The sequence below is a fragment of the Chiloscyllium punctatum genome, chromosome 48 (assembly GCF_047496795.1).
Source record: "Chiloscyllium punctatum isolate Juve2018m chromosome 48, sChiPun1.3, whole genome shotgun sequence".
Lineage (NCBI taxonomy): Eukaryota > Metazoa > Chordata > Chondrichthyes > Orectolobiformes > Hemiscylliidae > Chiloscyllium > Chiloscyllium punctatum.
Genome location: NC_092786.1, coordinates 57,250,911 through 57,269,189, shown reverse-complemented (window position 1 = coordinate 57,269,189; position 18,279 = coordinate 57,250,911).

The following is an 18,279-nucleotide window of genomic DNA, read 5'->3' as shown; positions in this document are numbered from 1 at the left end:
TGGCCATTAGAATCTAGGATATCACAGTTGGCTGGTTCAGGGTTTAGATGTTTCAAAAGGAAGAGTGAGGGAGGTCGGGGAGTGGCATTACTAATCAGGAATAGTATCACAGCTGCAGAAATGGAGGTCATTGAGGAGGGTTTATACAGAGTCTGTATGGGTGGAAGTCAGAAACAGGAAAGGAGCAGTCACTTTATTGGGACTTTTCTGTAGACACCATCACCACTACTAGAGCAGTGGGTTGGGATGCAGATTTTGGAAAGGTACAGAAGTAACAGTTGTTGTCATGGGTGACTTCAACTTCCCCAATATTAATTGGAACCTCCTTAGTGCAAATAGTTTGGAGCAGATTTTGTCATATGTCCAGGAAGGATTCCTGACTCAATATGTAGATAGGCTGACTAGAGGGAGGCCATATTGGTTTTGATGTTTGGCAGCATTTGCTTCAGTGTTCACTAGTGAGAGGGACCTTGTCATTTGTGAGGCAGCGTGGAACAGGTTGATGTGCTCGAACAGGTTGATGGTAAGGAGGATGTGCTGCAAATTTTGAAATAAGTGAAGATGGATAAGTCACCTGGGATATATCCAAGGTTACCATAGGAAGCAAAGGAAGATATTGCTATGCCTTTGGCAATGATCTTTGTGTCCTCTCTGCCCACTGGAGTAGTAACTGATGATTGGGGGGTAGCAAATGTTAGTCCCTTGTTCAACAAAGGGAATAGGGTTAACCCTGGGAATTAGACTAGTCAGTCTTAAGTCAGTGGTGGGCAAATTATTGGATAGGATTCTGAGAAAAGATTTATGATTATTTGGAAAAGCATATTTTATTAGAGATAGTCGGCATAGTTTTGGAAGGGGCAGGTCATGCTTCACAAGCCTTATTGGATACTTTCAGGATGTGACAAAACACATTGAAGGTAGACCAGTGGATGTGATGCATATGGATTTTAGCAAGGTGTTTGATAAAGTTCCCCATGGTAGGCTTATTCAGAAAGTAAGGAGGCATGGGAAATTTGGCTGGATATAGAATCGGCTGCCCTGTAGAAGGTGGTGGTTGTAGATGGAAAGTACTCAGTCTGAAGCTCTGTGACCAGTGGTGTTCTGCAGGGATCTGTTCTGGGATCCCTGCTCTCTGTGATTTTTATAAATGACTTGGATGAGGTCGTGGAAGGGGGGGGGCTAGTAAATTTGTCGATGAGATGAAGGTTGGAATGGTGGGTAGTGTTGAGGGCTGTTGTAGGTTGCAATGGAACGTTGATGGGGCATGCAGAACTGGGCTGAGAAGTGGCAGATGGAGTTCAACCTGGAGAAGTGTGAAGTGATTCATTTTGGAAGGTTAAATTTGAATGCAGATTACAAGGCTGAAGGTAGGATTCTTGGCAGTGTGGAGGAACAGAGGGATCTTGGGGTCCATGTCCATAGATTCCTCAGAGTTGCCCCTGAAGTTGGTAGGGTTATTACAAGGCGTTTGGTGTGTTGGCTTTCATTAGCGGGGGATTGAATTTAAGAACTGTGAGGTTATGCTGTAGCTCTCTAGAGCCCTGGTTAAACCACACTTGGAATATTATGCTCAGTTCTGGTTGCCGTCTCATAGAAAGGACGCGGAAGCTTTAGAGAAGGTGCAGAGGAGATTTACCAGGATTCTGCCTGGAGTGGAGGGTATGTCTTATGAAGAAAGGTTGAGGGAGCTAGGGCTTTTTTCATTGGAGCTAAGAAGGATGAGAGGTGACGTAATAGAAGTATGCAAGATGATGAGAGGCATAGATAGAATAGATAGCCAGAGAATTTTTTTTTCCCAATGCAGAAATGGCTATCGCAAGGACACATTTTTTAAGGTGATTTGGAGGAAGGTTTAGGGGAGGTTTCAGAGGGAGGTTCTTTACACAGAGTGATGTGTGCATGGAATGTACTGCCAACAGTGGTAGTGGAGTCAGATACATTAGGGACATTCAAGCAACTCTTGGTTAGACCCATGGATAATAGTAGAATGAAGGGTATGTAGGTTAGTCAGATCTTGGAGTAGGGTAAAAGGTCAGCACAACATTGAGGGCCGAAGGGCCTGTACTGTGCAGTACTGTTCTGTGTTCTAGTTTGGTAAAGATAAAAGAAACAAAATATCCATTAAGTACCTCTGCCATATCGTTTGCTTCAGTGAACTGCTTACCCTGCTTGTTTCTTATGGGCCCCAACCTATCCTTTACTCATCTATTACTATTAATATGCTTGAAAACATTGTACTCTGTTTCAGCACAGCCTGCCATCCTTTCCTCATATTCCAGCCTTGGCCTCTCTCCTGCATATGAGATACTCTTCCTGATTTCTATTGCTATTATTATTCTGGTATGAATTATGTGCCTCCTTTTTCTTATTTTCTCATTAATATTCTCAGTCATCCAGGGTACTCTAGCTCTGGATATGTACTTCTGTTGGAAATGTCAGTAGCTTTTACTCTATTCACCTCCCTTTTAAAATTCTGACATTTTTCATTCACTGTTTTATCCAGAAAATGTGTTTCCAATCATCATGCTCCAGTTCAACCTTTAGACCCCTAAAACCTGCCCCTTCGAGTCTAAGATCTTAATCATTGATTTTTATGCTTTTCCATATTAGTATTGAGCCTTATGTTATGATCGCTATTTTTCAAATGCTACCCTCCTCTGACATTCTCCACTTGGCTTGCCTCCTTTCCTAGGATCAGACGCAGCACAGCCCCCTCTCTATTAGGACAGGAAGTTAGAATTAAGTTTATTGTCGTGTGTGCTCAAGTACAGGGGTAGTGAAAATTAGACAAAATTGTCATTCCTGGCACCATCTTAGGTATAAAGGCAACTTGCTACAAAATCATAGGTTTAAAAAGTAGAAAAATAAATAAGTTAAATGTTATTGTATACTGTGTAGCAAGTCAGAAGAAACTTACTTGCAAGTAGTGCGCATCATCTAGAATATAAAATATTGAGAATATATTGATTCTCATTGGGTGTTGTTTGATTAGCAAATAGATTCAGAAAATTGTAGGAATTCTACTTGGTAGTTAAGATTCTACATTAATGCTTGTGATAAAAATTGCAAAGAGCTACTTGACACAAGCAATTTGTTTTTGAGAACAGCCTCTGTTGCAATTTCTACCTTATATTTTAAAGCAATTAAATTATAGTTTTGCATCAAGAGTGAAGGTTGATCAATTCCAGCTTTGTTGACATGAACTGTATGGCAAATTTTGGTATTTAAAACTCTATTTAAAATCAGCTGAAATTGTCCAGATATAATACATTGATTGTGTTTTAAAATGCACTATTCCACAAAGTTTTCCACATATTGCAGGAATTTCTCTCCTTCTGTGCCCCCCATGTTAGTTTCCCAATCTACCCTGGGGCAATTGAACTCATCAACTCTCACAATCCTACCTATCTTTCAGACTTCCATAATCTGTCTACCAATGTTGTCTTCTATTTCCTTCCCACTATTTGGAGGTCTGTAATAAATACCCAACAAGGCCACTGCTACCTTCCTGGATATCACCTCCATTCACGTAGATTCCAAGTCACAAACTGTATCTCATTCAGGGCAATGATACTATCTTTGACCAAGATTACTACACTTCCTCCCCTCTTACGCATCCTGCTTTTTCTGGAAGCCTTCTAACCTGGGTTGTTAAGTATCCAATCCTGTTCTGGCTTGACCAAGTTTCTATGAATGCTACTATGTCATATCCCCCAGAGCAATTTCTGCTTCCAGTTCCTCCATTTTGTTCACTATTCTCTGTATTTGTGTACATTCAATTTAACTTTGTCCATTGGAAGGCAATCATTTCTTTGTGCACTGAAGCCTTTCCTCACTTCCTTTTCCCCATTCACCATCTCCTTTCTCTTGCCCTCTCTGGTATTCCAATGTCCCAAAAGTCTAAGCCTCTCCCTTCTGCATCACCCCTCAAGCCACACATTTACCTCCCTGATTTGCTTAAATGGTGAAGCACATGGCATGGGGAATATTTGAGATTGCTGTCCTGGAAGCGCTGTGTTTCGAACTACTCCCTAACTCCTGAAACTGATCCTGCAAGACCTCCAATTCCTGCCTATGTGGTTGGTCCCAAAAAAAACCACTGGTTATTCACCCTCCCTTTCCATATGTTTATTCAGTTGTTCTGTTATGTCCTGAACCCTTGTACCTGGGAGCAACAGACCACATGGGACACTCAATCATGGATACAAGCTAGACTCTGTATCCCTTGAACCGTTAAGTCACCCACCGTGATTACCTTACTAATCTGCCGATCAGCCTCTTTTTTTTCTCCCAAACTAGCCGTGTACTGTGGTTTTCCCTCAGGTCATCCGAAACGACTCCATTGTATTGCTCACGAAATAGGAATCGAATTTTAGATGCCTGTTATACAACTCCGGGGAGTCTTGGCTTTCCTGGATCTGCTTGTCTCCTTTTGGCAAATGGTCACCCACTCACCTGTCATCTCTGCACTCCACCTTGTCTACCTGTCATGATGTGGATGAACACTCGCTCGTATGACTGATCCAGAAACCTTTCTCCTTGTGTGGTGTGTGGTGGGGAGAGTCAGTGCTTCAAATTAGCCACATGTTGTTCAAGGACTGCTGCCCTCTGGCACTTCATGCAGATGTGGCTGTCCTCATGTCTTGTGGGAACAAAATCTCCCACATTTTACATGCGTTGCACATCACAAGCTTTGTGACCTTTAGTTATAGAAAGTCAAAATATGAGAAAAAGAGACCTGTTGGACTGAAGGGTCTGTTTCCATGCTGTACATCTCTGACTCTCTGACATTAATCCAGTAAAGTTCTTCAGAATTTTATATATTGTAAGTATCCATTTGTGCATTTTTTTGTGGATAAATAAGCATTTTACTGATCAATGGGGTGATTATTTACAAGAGAAGCTGTCTCCTTTTAAGAATGCACTCAATGTGCATGATACATTGCAATAATGAGTGCTTTCAAACAAATGTGCAGCATATGGACCATAAACTGCAATCAACTAATGAATTAAAGGATTGATAAATGGAACAGTCATCATCCTAAACGCAGAGGCACCTATAAATGCTTAACTAGAGAAACAGTCAGAAACAAATAGACAGCTGTGCAAGCCACCTGACCTGTAATTTGAGATGGTGAGGTTTCAGATGAAAGCTTTTCAGTATAAATATTAATTTAATATCTGTGGTAGAGTGTTGTACCATGATGAGACAATGTAAATGGAAATGTCATTTGATTCTAGTGGTTAAATCTGTGATGTAAGTACATCATTGTTGACTTATTCCTCTGTGGCCTTTTTTTCCAACTTTTTCAGCAAAGCCCTGCTACTGAAGTCAGAAGGCTGTCTGCAAAAGAATTTGCAATTCTCTAGCACGTTTTTTTATAATATCAGGTGGGGTCCCAGAGTGCCTTGCAGCCAATGAAATACTTGGAGTTTTTAATTCATGTATTTGTTCATGGTATGTGGACATTGTTTGTTGGATCAGCATTTCTTGCCTGTCCCTAGTTGTCCATGAGAAGATGATGCTGAACTGCACTTGAACTGCTGTAATCCATCCGATCTCCTCCTCCTCCTCCTTGTTTGTATATTTGTCACTCCCTTCATATTCCAGACTCTGCTTAGGCAAATGTTGCAGGACCTTAGAGCTCTTAGTAATGAATGCTCAGCAATACTTTGAGCCTTCAGCTGTTTCCTCCATTTCCTTTTTTTTTCCTCTCTAAATGTGAAAGAAATTCAAGAAGGATAGCATCGGGGGCAGTAATCTCTCCCAGATCATTGTTGCTCAGATCAGCAGAAATGTAGCAGTGTACGTTAGTACTAGCTCAGCACCAATACAGACGAGTTCAACTTTTGAACATTTTAACCTGAAATGTCACAATTTCTTTCCTTGGTTTTTGTTGTAGGATAGGAGGGAAGACACTGAATTCTCCTGAATCGATCAGGTTTTCACCTGTTGCTGCAATCCAGTACCTCACTGTGTTCGTTCAGCTGTCTGGACCCTAAATGCTGGAATTTGTTCTCACACTCCATCTCCCTGTAATGTGCAGTGTAAAATGGATTTCTTTAAGCTGGTCTTTGGTCCTCCATCCTAATGTCATCTCATATAGCTCCCAGTTAAACTTGGTTTTGTTACAAGTTGGGAAAATGCTTTGTGATGTTTCAATATGTTTGAAGGCAATTGACCACACATGGAGTATTGTGTACAATTTATGGTCCCCTTAATTTAGGAGGGATGTAGTTGTTTTGGAGACAGGTCAGAGGAGGTTCATGTGATTGATTCCCAAGATGCGGGGTTTGTCTTATGAAAAGAGATTGAGCAGTTTAGGCCTATATCTGCAGCATTTAGAAATATGAGAAGAGATTAAATTGAGATGCTAAAGGGGATTGATAAAGTAGATGTTTCTTCATGTGGGGAAGTCTAGAACAAGGTCATAATTTTAGGATAAGAGGTAGCAGAAGTAAATCAAGATGAAAAATTTCTTCTGTGTTGTGAATCGGTGGAGTTCACTATCTTAGCGTGTGGTGGATGTCTGGACATTGAGTAAATGTAAAAGGTGATGGACAGGTTTTTAAATAAGTAATGGGTTAAAGGGTTATGGAGATTGGGCAGGAAAGTGGAATTGAGGCTGAGATGAGATTTGCCATGATGGTATTAAACGGCAGCGCAAGCTCAAAGGCCAAACTGCCGTTCCGGGGCCTTGCAGGGGGGGCTGATGGGAAGGTAGCTGGGAATGCAATAGGTAGATGAAGGTTAGGAGAAGGTGATAGGTCGGAGCAGACAGATGGGAAAGATGATGGACAGGCCAAGAAGATGGTGTCGAGTTGGAGGCTTGGGACTGGGATAAGATAGGGGGAGGGAAATGAGGAAACTGGTGGAATCCACATTAAACCCGTGTGGTTGGAGGGTCCCAAGGTGGAAGATGAGGTGTTCCTCCTCCAGGCTTCGGGTTGTTAGGATTTGGCGATGGAGGAGGCCCAGGACCTGCATGTCCTTGGTGGAGTGGGAGGGGGAGTTGAAGTGTTCAGCCAGAGGGCGGTGGGGTTGGTTGGTACAGGTATCCCAGAGATGGTCTCTGAAACGATCTGCAATTTGGTGTCCTGTCTCCCCGATGTGAAGGAGACCACATTGGGTGCAACCGATACAGTAGATGACATTTTTGGAGGTATAGGTAAACTTCTGTTGGATGTGGAAGGATCCTTTGGGCCTTGGGAGGTGGTGTGGGCACAGGCTTTGCACTTCCTCTGGTGGCAGGGGAAGGTGCCAGGAGTAGGGTGTGGGCTGGTGGAGGTGAGGATCTGACAAGGGAGTCATGGAGGTAATGGTCTCTCTGGAATGCTGTTAGGGGTGGAGAGGGAAATATATACCTAGTGGTGGGGTCTGTATGTTGGTGGCAGAGGATGATGTGATGTATATGGAGATATACATCCAAATGAAACTTAAACCAATCTCTCAATTCCCTGATTATAGGTGATGCCATTAGTTTTATTAATCAAGGCCTTTGATATCAGGTGATAGAAGAGTTGAATAATATTTTATTTTTCTTGAAGATTGTAATGTTGACTTGCATCTTTCCAGTGTGACCTTTACTGATTTGTTTGCAGAGCTTTTAATATTTTTAAATGTGTTCAGACATGTTATTACATGCATCTGAATTTAAACCTAAACCTTCCAGAATCACTACCACTACAAAACTCACCATAAGGAGTTATACTCATGCATTGATGAGAAGGTTGAATAAGGGTGGCACGGTGGCTCAGTGGTTAGCACAGTTGCCTCACAGCGCTAGGGACCCAGGTTCAATTCCTGCCTCGGGCGACTCTGTGGAGTTTGCACATTCTCCCCGTGTCCACGTGGGTTTCCTCCAGGCACCCTGGTTTCCTCCCACAATCCAAAAATGTGCCAGTCAGGTGAATTGGTCATACTAAATTGCCATAATGTTGGTTGCATTAGTCAGGGGTAAATATAGGGTAGGGAAATGGGTCTGGGTGGGTTACTCTTCGGAGGGTCGGTGTGGACTTCATTGGGCCAAATGGCCTGATTCCATACTGTAGCGAGTTTAATCTAAGTCTGTCTGTTTGAATTATGTGGAGACTGAGTGCTGTACAACCAGAGTAATGGGCACCCTCTGTTTCTGTGACCAGTGCACATTACATCAACGAAGCTGGGGAAAAAAATAATGATAGGTTTTCTTAAAAATCTGCAGTCAGCTTTTTCTACAAAGCAATCCGTCACCGGCTGTTGGTATCAAACACTCTGAAAGCTGAGTAATTAATGTTAATTAGCATTTCAGATCCTCAATTAATCCTCAACTCAGGCACTGATGGCTAGGACCCAGGGATGGAGCTGCAGGATGATCATTGTACCAGGAGTCAATGATACCTGGGGGATCTGTTTGAAGACTTTTATTTTGCTCAATATCATGGGAAATGATCAAACTGAAGCTGCAAACACAGGAATCTAAGTTTGCAATTGATGGGAAATAATGCTGATAGAATCCAAAGCTAAACAGGATTAATTATTTAAATATACAGTCGGTTATGCTATAACGCATGTTTCTTCAACACGAGTTGGCTACAATGTGATTCAAGAATTTAGACCATTATTTGTGGAACGAGAACTTTCCTTAACGTAATTCTGATTCCATTGGTTGAAGTGGTACTGCTATTACACAATGTCCTTATGTGGGATGCATGGGAATGGAACTGTCGCATTATATTAAAACGGACTGTATTTAGGGAATTGAGAAAACAGGTAGGAATTCAATCTGGAATAGCGGGACGTGTTAGATAGGAACTAACAAATATTGCTGGGTTCTATGACTCTTAAAGAAAACAATGCACAAAGTCAATGCAAGAGATCAGTGTGTGCAGACAGACAGTAAATGGATTTGTTGCAATAGATGCTCATGGAGGCAGCCAGCAAAGAAATCTAGATGGTGAGAGGTATTATTGGCAAAGTAGTGCTGACACTTCATAATTCATTACGAGTGACTGCACTTGAACAGGTTGAGAAGTTCTGATCAGTGCCAAACAAACATAATATCAGGCCAAGCTGAATGATTGAGGGGATAACAGGATTTGATTATGTGAATTGGGTATATTCTCATTGGGGGTGAGAGGGTTGGGAGTTAATGGAATGGCAGGTATTCGAACAGGACCCTAACCAACTCGATCCAGAACACACAGCCCCACCTGAAGTTTGGGGTGGAGGGAGTGGTAGCTCATCTATCATTGGGCGGCATGGTGGCACAGTGGCTAGCACTGCTGCCTCAGTGCCAGAGACTCTGGTTCAATTCCCACCTTAGGCAACTGTGTGTGTGGAGTTTACACATTCTCCCCATGTCTGCTGGGTTTCCTCTCAGTCCAAAAATGTGCAGGTTAGGTGAATTGGCCATGCTAAGTTGCCTGTAGTGCTAGGTGCATTAGTCAGAGGGAAATATAAGGTAGGGGAATGGATCTGGGTGGGTTACTCTTTGGACTTGTTGGGTCAAAGGACCTGTTTCCATACTGTAGGGAATCTAATCTAACAGTGGAGCAAATTAGGCCATTTGGCCCATTGAATCTGCTCTGCCATTTGATCATGGCAAGATGTTTTTCAATCCCATTCTTCTGCCTTCCTCTATACCGCTTCACCTGATTAATCAAGAACCTCTCTATCTCAGTCTTAAATATATTCAGTGAGTAACTTGCCTTCACAGCCCTCTGTGGCAATAAGTTCCACAGATTAACTATCCTCTGGCTGAAGAAATTCCTCCTCTTCTCAGATGCAAAGGGTTATCCCTTCACTCTGAAGTTGTGCTCTCAGATCCTAGACTCTCCTACCAGTGGAAACATCTTCTCCGTGTCCACTCTATCCAGGCCTCTCAGTATTCTGTAAGTTTCAATCAAATCCTCCTAAAACTCTGTCGAGCACAAGCTAGAGTTCTCAATCACTCCTCATGTGATGAGCCCTTCATCCACAGGATCATTCTTGTAAACTTCTCTGGACCCTCTCCAATGCTAGCACATCCTTGTCTAGATACAGGGACCAAAACTGCTCACGGTATTCCAAATACAGTCTGACCAGAGCCATCTACAGTCACAGCAGTACATTTCTGCTCTTGTATTCTAGCCGTCTTGAAATGGACACGAACCTTTTAACTTGCCTTCCCAATTACATGTTAACTTTAAGGGAATGCTGAAGTAGGACTCCCAAGTCCCTTTGTGATTTCCAAAGCCTTTCCCCATTTAGAAAATGGTTGACACCTCTTTTGCCTACCAATGTGCACAACCTCACACTTTCACAAATTGTATTCCATCTGCCACTTCTTTACCCACACTACTAGCCTGTCCAAGTCCTTCTGCAGCGTACCCACTTCCTCAGCATTACCTGTTCTTCACCTATGTTTGTGTTATCTGCAAATATAGCAACAGTACCTTCAGTTTCTTCACCCAGATTGTTAATATATAATCTGAACAGTTGTTCCAACATAGACTTCTTTGTGAGTTTTGAGAAGATTTGTAGCTCAGGTTGTGGTTTTGGATGTAGGTTTGCTCGCTGAGCTGTAAGGTTCATTTCCAGATGTTTCGTTACCCTACTTGGTAACATCTTCAGTGGGTCTCAAGCAAAGCAATGCTGACAGTTCCTGCTTTCTATTTATATGTTTGGGTTTCTTTGGGTCGGTGATGTTATTTCTTGCGATGAAGTCACTTCCGGTTCCTTTTCTCGGGGTGGTAGATGGGGTCTAACTCGATGTGTTTGTTGATAGAATTCCGGTTGGAATGCCATGCTTCTAGGAATTCTCATGCGTGTCTTTGTTTGGCTTGTCCTAGGATGGATGTGTTGTCCCAGTCGAAGTGGTGTCCTTCCTTATCTATATGTAAGGATACTAGTAAGAGTGGGTCATGTCTTTTTGTGGCTAGTTGGTGTTCATGTATCCTGGTGGCTAGTTTTCTGCCTGTTTGTCCAATGTAGTGTTTGTTACAGTCCTTGCATGGTATTTTGTAAATGACATTAGTTTTGCTTGTTGTCTGTATAGGGTCGTTCAAGTTCATTAGCTGCTGTTTTAGTGTGTTGGTGGGTTTGTGGGCTACCGTGATGCCAAGGGGTCTTTGCAGCTCAGCGAGCAAACCTATCCAACAGACTACTTCGAAACTCCACTAGTCATTAGTTGCCATCCTGAAAAAGACCCTTTTATTTCCACACTCTGCCTTCTACCAGTCAATTAACCCTCAATTCATGCCAGTACCTTACCCCATCTTAGTGGCCTCTTGTTCTATTTAGCAGCCTCCTATGCGGCACCTTACCCGAGGCCTTCTGGAAATCCAAATAGACACTGTCTACTTGATCTCCTTCATCTAACTTGATACCTTCTCAAAGAATTCTAACAGATTTGTCAGCCATGACCTTGAAGCCATGCAAACTCAACCCTACTTTACTGTGCACTTTTAAGTACTCTGCAATCTCAACCTTAATAATGGATTCTCAAAGAGGTCAGGCTAACTGGCGTATAGTTTCCTGTCTTTTTAGGTGTAGGTTTGCTCATTTAGCTGGAAGGTTCATTTTCAGACATTATACTAGGTAACATCTTCAGTGAGCCTCCAAATGAAGCACTGCTCGTGTTTCCTGCTTTTTATTTATAGGTTTGGGTTTCCTTGGGTTGATGACATTTCCAGCAGTGATGGCACTTCATGTGGTAATATCACTTCCTGTGGCGATGTCATTTCCTGTTCTTTTTCTCAGAGGATAGTAAATGGGGTCCGTGTCAGAGTTCCGGTTGAAATGCCGTGCTTCCAGGAATTCTCGTGCGTGTCTTTGTTTGTCTTGTCCAAGGATGGATGTGTTGTCCCAGTCGAAGTGGTGTCCTTCCTGCATAGGAACTACGCAGAGCAGGGGAAAATCACCTATACAATGTATTCAAAAAGAATGGGTAACCCATGAACACCGTCTGCTAATTTCTCAGCAACAAACCCAAACAAGCAGACAAAACACATCCAGAAATCTTAGCCACTCTTCCCTACGTCAAAGACATCTTGGAAATGACTTACAGACTATTAAGACCCCTAGGCATCATGGTAGCCCACAAACCCACCAACACACTAAAGCAGCAGTTAATGAACTTGAAACACCCTATACAGACAACAAGCAAAACTAATGTCATTTACAAATACCATCCAAAAACTGTAACAAACACTACATTAGACAAACAGGCAGAAAACTAGCCACAAAATGACATGACTCTCTCTCACTAGTATCCTTATATACAGATAAGGAAGGACACCACTTCAACTGGGACAACATATCCATCCTAGGACAAGCCAAACAAAGACATGCACGAGAATTCTTAGAAGCATAACATTCCAACCAGAACTCTATCAACAAACACATTGACTTGGACCCCATTTACCACCCCCTGAGAAAAAGAATGGAAATGACAAATACCAACCTAAGCAAACCCAAACATATTAATAGAAAGCAGGAAACATGAGCAATGCTTTTTCCGGAGGCTTACTGAAGATGTTACCTAGGAGGGTGATGAAATGTCTGAAAATGGACCTTCCAGCTCAGCGAGCAAACCTACATCCAGAATCTCAACCTGAGCTACAAATCTTCTCAGAACTCGCTATTTCCTGTTTTTTACTGACCTCCATCCCTTCCTCTTTACATAGAAACAGTGAAAGCAAATTCTATTCATTCGTTCATTTGTAAGTTTGATTGATTTCCCTCAGTGAGTAATATTTGAGGTGCAGGATGAGAGAAATTTGAGTTAAAATAAAATCTGATATTGGAAATGTCCTAAATTGTTTCTCTGGAGAACTATGGTATAAAGTATGACACTAAGCCACAATGTAAAATGTTAGGTCAGACAGCTAAAAGCTTAGGAAAGGGATAAGCTTTGGAGAGTGCCTTAGAATGATGTGAATGAGGGGGGAAAATGCTATTATAGAGCTTGGGACCTTGGTAACTGAAAGCATAACCACCAATGATAGACTACAGAACAGTACAGTCCCCTCAGCTGACGATGTTGTGCCAAGCATTTATCTTACCTATACACCCCTCAATTAACTGCCTTCCGTGTGCTTGTCCAGTAGTTGCTTAAATGTCCCTAATGTCTCTGACTCTACTACGACTGCTGGCAGTGCATTCCATGCACCTACCATTCTCTGAATAAAGGACCTACCTCTGACATCTCCCCCATACCTTCCTCCAATCACCTTAAAATTATGACCCCTTGTGACAGCCATTTCTGTCCTGGGCAAAAGTCTCTGGCTATCTACTCTATCTATTCCTCTCATTACCTTGTACACCTCTATCAAGTCACCCCTCATCTTCAGTGTGAAAAGCCCTAGCTCACTTAGTCTCTCTTCATAAGACAAAATTAAAAATCACTAAAAATAGTCCAACAGGTTTAATTGGAAGCACTAGCTTTCGGAGTGCTGCTCCTTCATCACGTGGTTGTGAAGTACACAATTCTAAGACACAGAATTTATAGCAAAGGTTTACAGTGTGATGTAACTGAAATTATACATTGAAAAATACCTTGACTGTTTGTTAAGTCTCTTATCTTTCAGAATGCCCATGTTAGTTTCATTCAGCGAGGTAAAAACAATGACTGCAAATGTTAGTTTCATATCTCTTCATTAGTCAAGCCCTCCAATCCAGGCAGCATCCTAGTAAATCTCCTCTGCACCCTCTCTAAAGCATCTACAGAGGAACCTTGATTATCCTAAAGACACGGGTGGGGAGTATTTTGTTTGGTTAATCGAATACCGGATGACACAGTTTAGCCAAGCACTGGGACCTTGTGATCTTGTCGCATAAACTGATATTCAGATCATCGAATGGCAGATAATCGAGGTTCCTCTGTACGTCTTCCTATAATGAGGTGACCAGAGCTTGATACAATATTCCAAGTGCAGTCTAACCAGGGTTTTATAGAGCTGCAGCACAACCTTGTTGCTCTTAAACTGTTAATGAAAGCCAAAACAGCATACGCCCTCTGAACAGCCTGATCACCTTGGATGGCAACTTTGAGGGATATATGTATGTAGACCCCAAGATCCTGCTGTTCCTCCATACTGCCAAGAATCCTGTCTTTAAACCTGTATTCAGCATTCAAATTTGACCTTCCAAAATGAGTCACTTCGCATTTGTCCAGGTTAAACTCCCATCTGCCGCTTCTCAGCCCAGCTCTGCATCCTGTCAATGTCTTGTAGCCTGCAACTGCCCCCGACACTAAAACACCACCAATGTTTGTGTTATTGGCAAACGTACTAACTCATCCTTCCACTTCTCCATCCAATTCATTTATTAAAAACTACAAAGAGCAGAGGCCCAAGAACAGATCCCTGCAGGACACCACTAGTCACTAACCTCAAGGCTGAATACTTTCCATTCACTACCATTCGCTGATGGTGTGTGTAAAAATTGGGGATATGCGAGTGGCTGGAATCGGAGGAGCATGGTGGCCATAGAGGATTGTGGGATTGGAGGAGATTAGAGATAAAAGCACAATTGTGGCAGGCTGTTGTGCCACAATGGTGGTGCCCTTATCTCTGAGCCAGGAGGCCTGCATTCCAGTCCCACCTTCTCTGAAGACGTGTGATAAAATGTCTGAACCATGTTGGTTTTTTAAAAAGCACAGCTGCGGAGAGATTTTAAAACAATGAAAATTTTAAAATCAAGCAGCCAGAAAACATGGTGATAGGGAAATTGAATTTGGTGTGATTTAGGATGTGAGGAGCAGGGGTTTGGCTGACCTTAGATTTGGAGAGGGTAGAATATGAGAAACTAGCCAGGGAGAGATTTTGTTTGGCTCTAGAGGTTGCAAAGGTGTGAATAACAGTTTCGACAGCAGGTGAGCAGTTACTGACATGGAAATTGGCCTTGGGCGATGAATATGAGGCCGAAGCTCACTCCAGGATCAAACATAACACGAATTGTGAATGACTGGCTTCATCTTACATTGTTCCCATGGGGAATAGATGAAATATGTAATTTCGGCACACAGTTTGGAGCAGGGAGTGGAACTGGTGCCTTCAGCTTTGCTGATATTTAATTGGAGAACATAAGCTGAATGTAGCATGTTTGGAACGACAGGTGACTTTGGACTTGTGATTTCTCGGTTACTAAAACACTCCAGTGGGGGTAGTGGAAGTGTATGGGGGTTGATCTGGATCTGTTATGGACTCAGTGAATGATCATTCTGATGATTCAGTAACTCCATGCTTTTTGGATTATTTGACCAGGATGATAGAAGGTGAATTACATGGACCATGGTTTTCTGCAATATAAGCTATGGAATAGTAATTCCTATTCTTTATAATTCACCCTTTTAGGAAATATTTTCCTAACCAGAGGCTGCACAAATGTCGCACTATTGGATTGTGATCTATATTCTGTGAATGGAACCGTTGGTTTAAAGCCATCATTAATTTAATTCACTTCAGCCCTACATGTTTTTCTTTTCATTACATACTCTGGCAAACGGTGGATGTCTTGGTAGGCTGAAGTTTTTTAAAAAAACAAATTCCTTGAAAATCTATGCTTAAACAGTTATGCTGAAATATCTCTCTCAAGGACCTCTGTCTCTTTGCAGTAAGTATTATGCATGAATTTAGAGTCCACAGACAGAGGGCAGCAAATCACAATGAGCAGATATCTACTCGAAACGCCAATGAGGTGAATGTTAAACTTTTGGGTATGAATTCTGAAATATAAAAATCTGTCAATGATTACAGCAACCTTTAAAGTAGAAGAATAACTTCACCTGTTTGTGTTAGAAATTCACTAAATTAATATCGCATCATTTGATTTTACCCAAAAGATATTAATTAGTATTACTATTAATTCATCTCTCTGCTATTTTAGTGCATTACGTGTTCTGTCCTTAATTCATTTATTTTGAAGAGGTTAATGGCTTTTTTAAAAATAAGACAGACGACACCTTAATGGAACCAAATGCACTAGTGTGTTAGTGTCTGCAATTCAGAGATTTAGAAATTTCCTCTGAAGAAATTCCTTGTGCTTCAGCATGTAATGGTGACCACCTGATTGTAAGACTAGGGCTGCTGGTATTAAACTCTCCAACCAGAGGAAACAATTTTCCAGTTTCTATAACAGAATTATTACAGTGCTGAAGAAGGACCTTCAGTCCATGTCTACACAGGCTCCTCAATGGGCATCCCAGTGCCATTCTCCTCCCTTCACCCATCGTTCTGCTTTCTTTTCACATAGTCTTCTAATTCCCTTGTGAATGTCTTGATTAAACCTTGCATCTACCTTGCTCTAAACTATTCCATTCCACATCTAATCATAGAAACATAAAAAAACAGGAGGCCATTCAGCCCTTTGAACCTGTTTTCTCAGCTGTTTTCTTTGCCACAGGATTCCTCAGGTTCACTAATCTGTAGATGAAGAAATTTGTTCTCACTTCAGTCCTAAATGGCCTACCGATACATTAGACGGTGACTCTGGTTCCAGATTCTCCTTTCATCAGGATCATCCTTCCTGTCTAGTCCTGCTAGGTTTCTGTGAGGACCCCCCCCCCCCCCCCCCCCCCAACCATGTGTACCTAAGCTCCAATGAGTATAATCTTAACTGATCCAGTTTCTCTTCTTACGTCAATCCTACCATCCAGGAGTCAGTTTGGTAAACTTTTGTTGTATTCTCTTGATAGCCAGGACATCCTTCCTGAGATAAGGAGACCCAAACTGCACACAATATTCCCGGTGTGCTCTCACCTAGGCCCTGTATAATTGTAGCGAGGCACCTCTGCTCGAATCCTCTTGCGAGGAAGGTCAGCATGCCGTTTACTTTCTTCACTGTCTGCTGCACCTGCGTGCTTGAGTCAGCACTTACTCGCTGTGTGTAAACATTTTTCCTCACATTACTTTTGCTTTTTTTAACCAATTACTATATATCTGTGCTGCCTTGTTTTTGATTTCTTCCCAAGTGGAACATTTTCTGTCCATTTACTTGGTCCAGACCACCCATGATTTTTAATCTGACCTCCTCAGCCTTCTCCTCCAAGGAGAACAGTCCTTCTTTATGCTCACCAATGTCTTCACATACTTCGTCAGGTGAGGTGTCCAGAACTCCAGCTGAAGCCAAACTAGTGTTTTATACAAGTTCAACATAATCTCCTTGCTGCGGTGTTCCATGCCTCTATTAATAAAGTGTAGGTTGCAGTATACTTTTGTAACTGCTTACTCAAATTGTCCTGCCACTTATAATGACTTATGCACATATGTACCTAGGTCACTCTGTTCCTGTCAAGTCTTCAAGAATTATATGTGTGTCAGTTATATCACCTCTCATTCTTCAGAGGCTTTCTGAAGTGTCTTACTATATTTATCATTATGGTTTATATTTAGAATATTAATTTCATGTCAAACATATGGCATGTGGGTTGTTACTCAGCTTCCTGCCCCATGGTTTAATGTGCTAGGAGGGCCTTCAGTTCTGGCCCTTTCACCTTGCAGCTGCAGTTACCTCAGACTTTAGTGTATCCCTCAGCATATTGGTACATGCCAAGGTCCAGGACAATCTGAGACACTTGGTTGGTGACAGCTTTTTTTCACTAAACGTCTGGCAGGTCTTGGGAAAACCAAAGAGAGTCTTTCTCTGTGTTGTTGGTCCTCCAGGCACAGTTGTTTACTGGGCGCATGTTTCCATGTACAGTCTATAGAGTCTACAGGACTGCATCATAGAGCTGTTTGGGATGGACCTCAATGAAACCCATCTTCTTTGTCCAGACCTTTCCAAATGCACATTCCACAAGAAGGTGGATGATGGGAAAGTTGTGGCTACTCCATTGTTCCTTACATTTTCCATATATTTCCATTGGCGTTCAGAAGCATGAGACATGATCTCATTGAAATATAGGATTCTTTAAGGAGTTTGTCAGGCTGAGCGGCTTACCCTCATGGGAGAGTCTAGGACCAGAGAATTTAGTCTCCGAATAAAGGTGGGGAGGTAATTTAAGTCTGAGATGAGGAGGAATTGCATCTCTCGGAGGGTTGTGAGTCTTTGGAACTCCTTGCCACCGAGGGGTGCAAAGTCCTTGTGTAAATTGAAGGTGGAGATAGATTTTTCATCAGTTGGGTAATCAAGGGTTGCAGGGTGAATACAGGAAAGTGGATTTGAGAGATGTTGGATCAGCCATGAACCTATTGAATGACAGAGCAGGCTCAAGAGCTGAACAACCTACCCCCAATTCTATTTCTTATGGTCTTATACAACAACTCTATATTTTTTTTCATTGTTTTGGAGATCAAAGAGAGGACTATTGTTGGGTA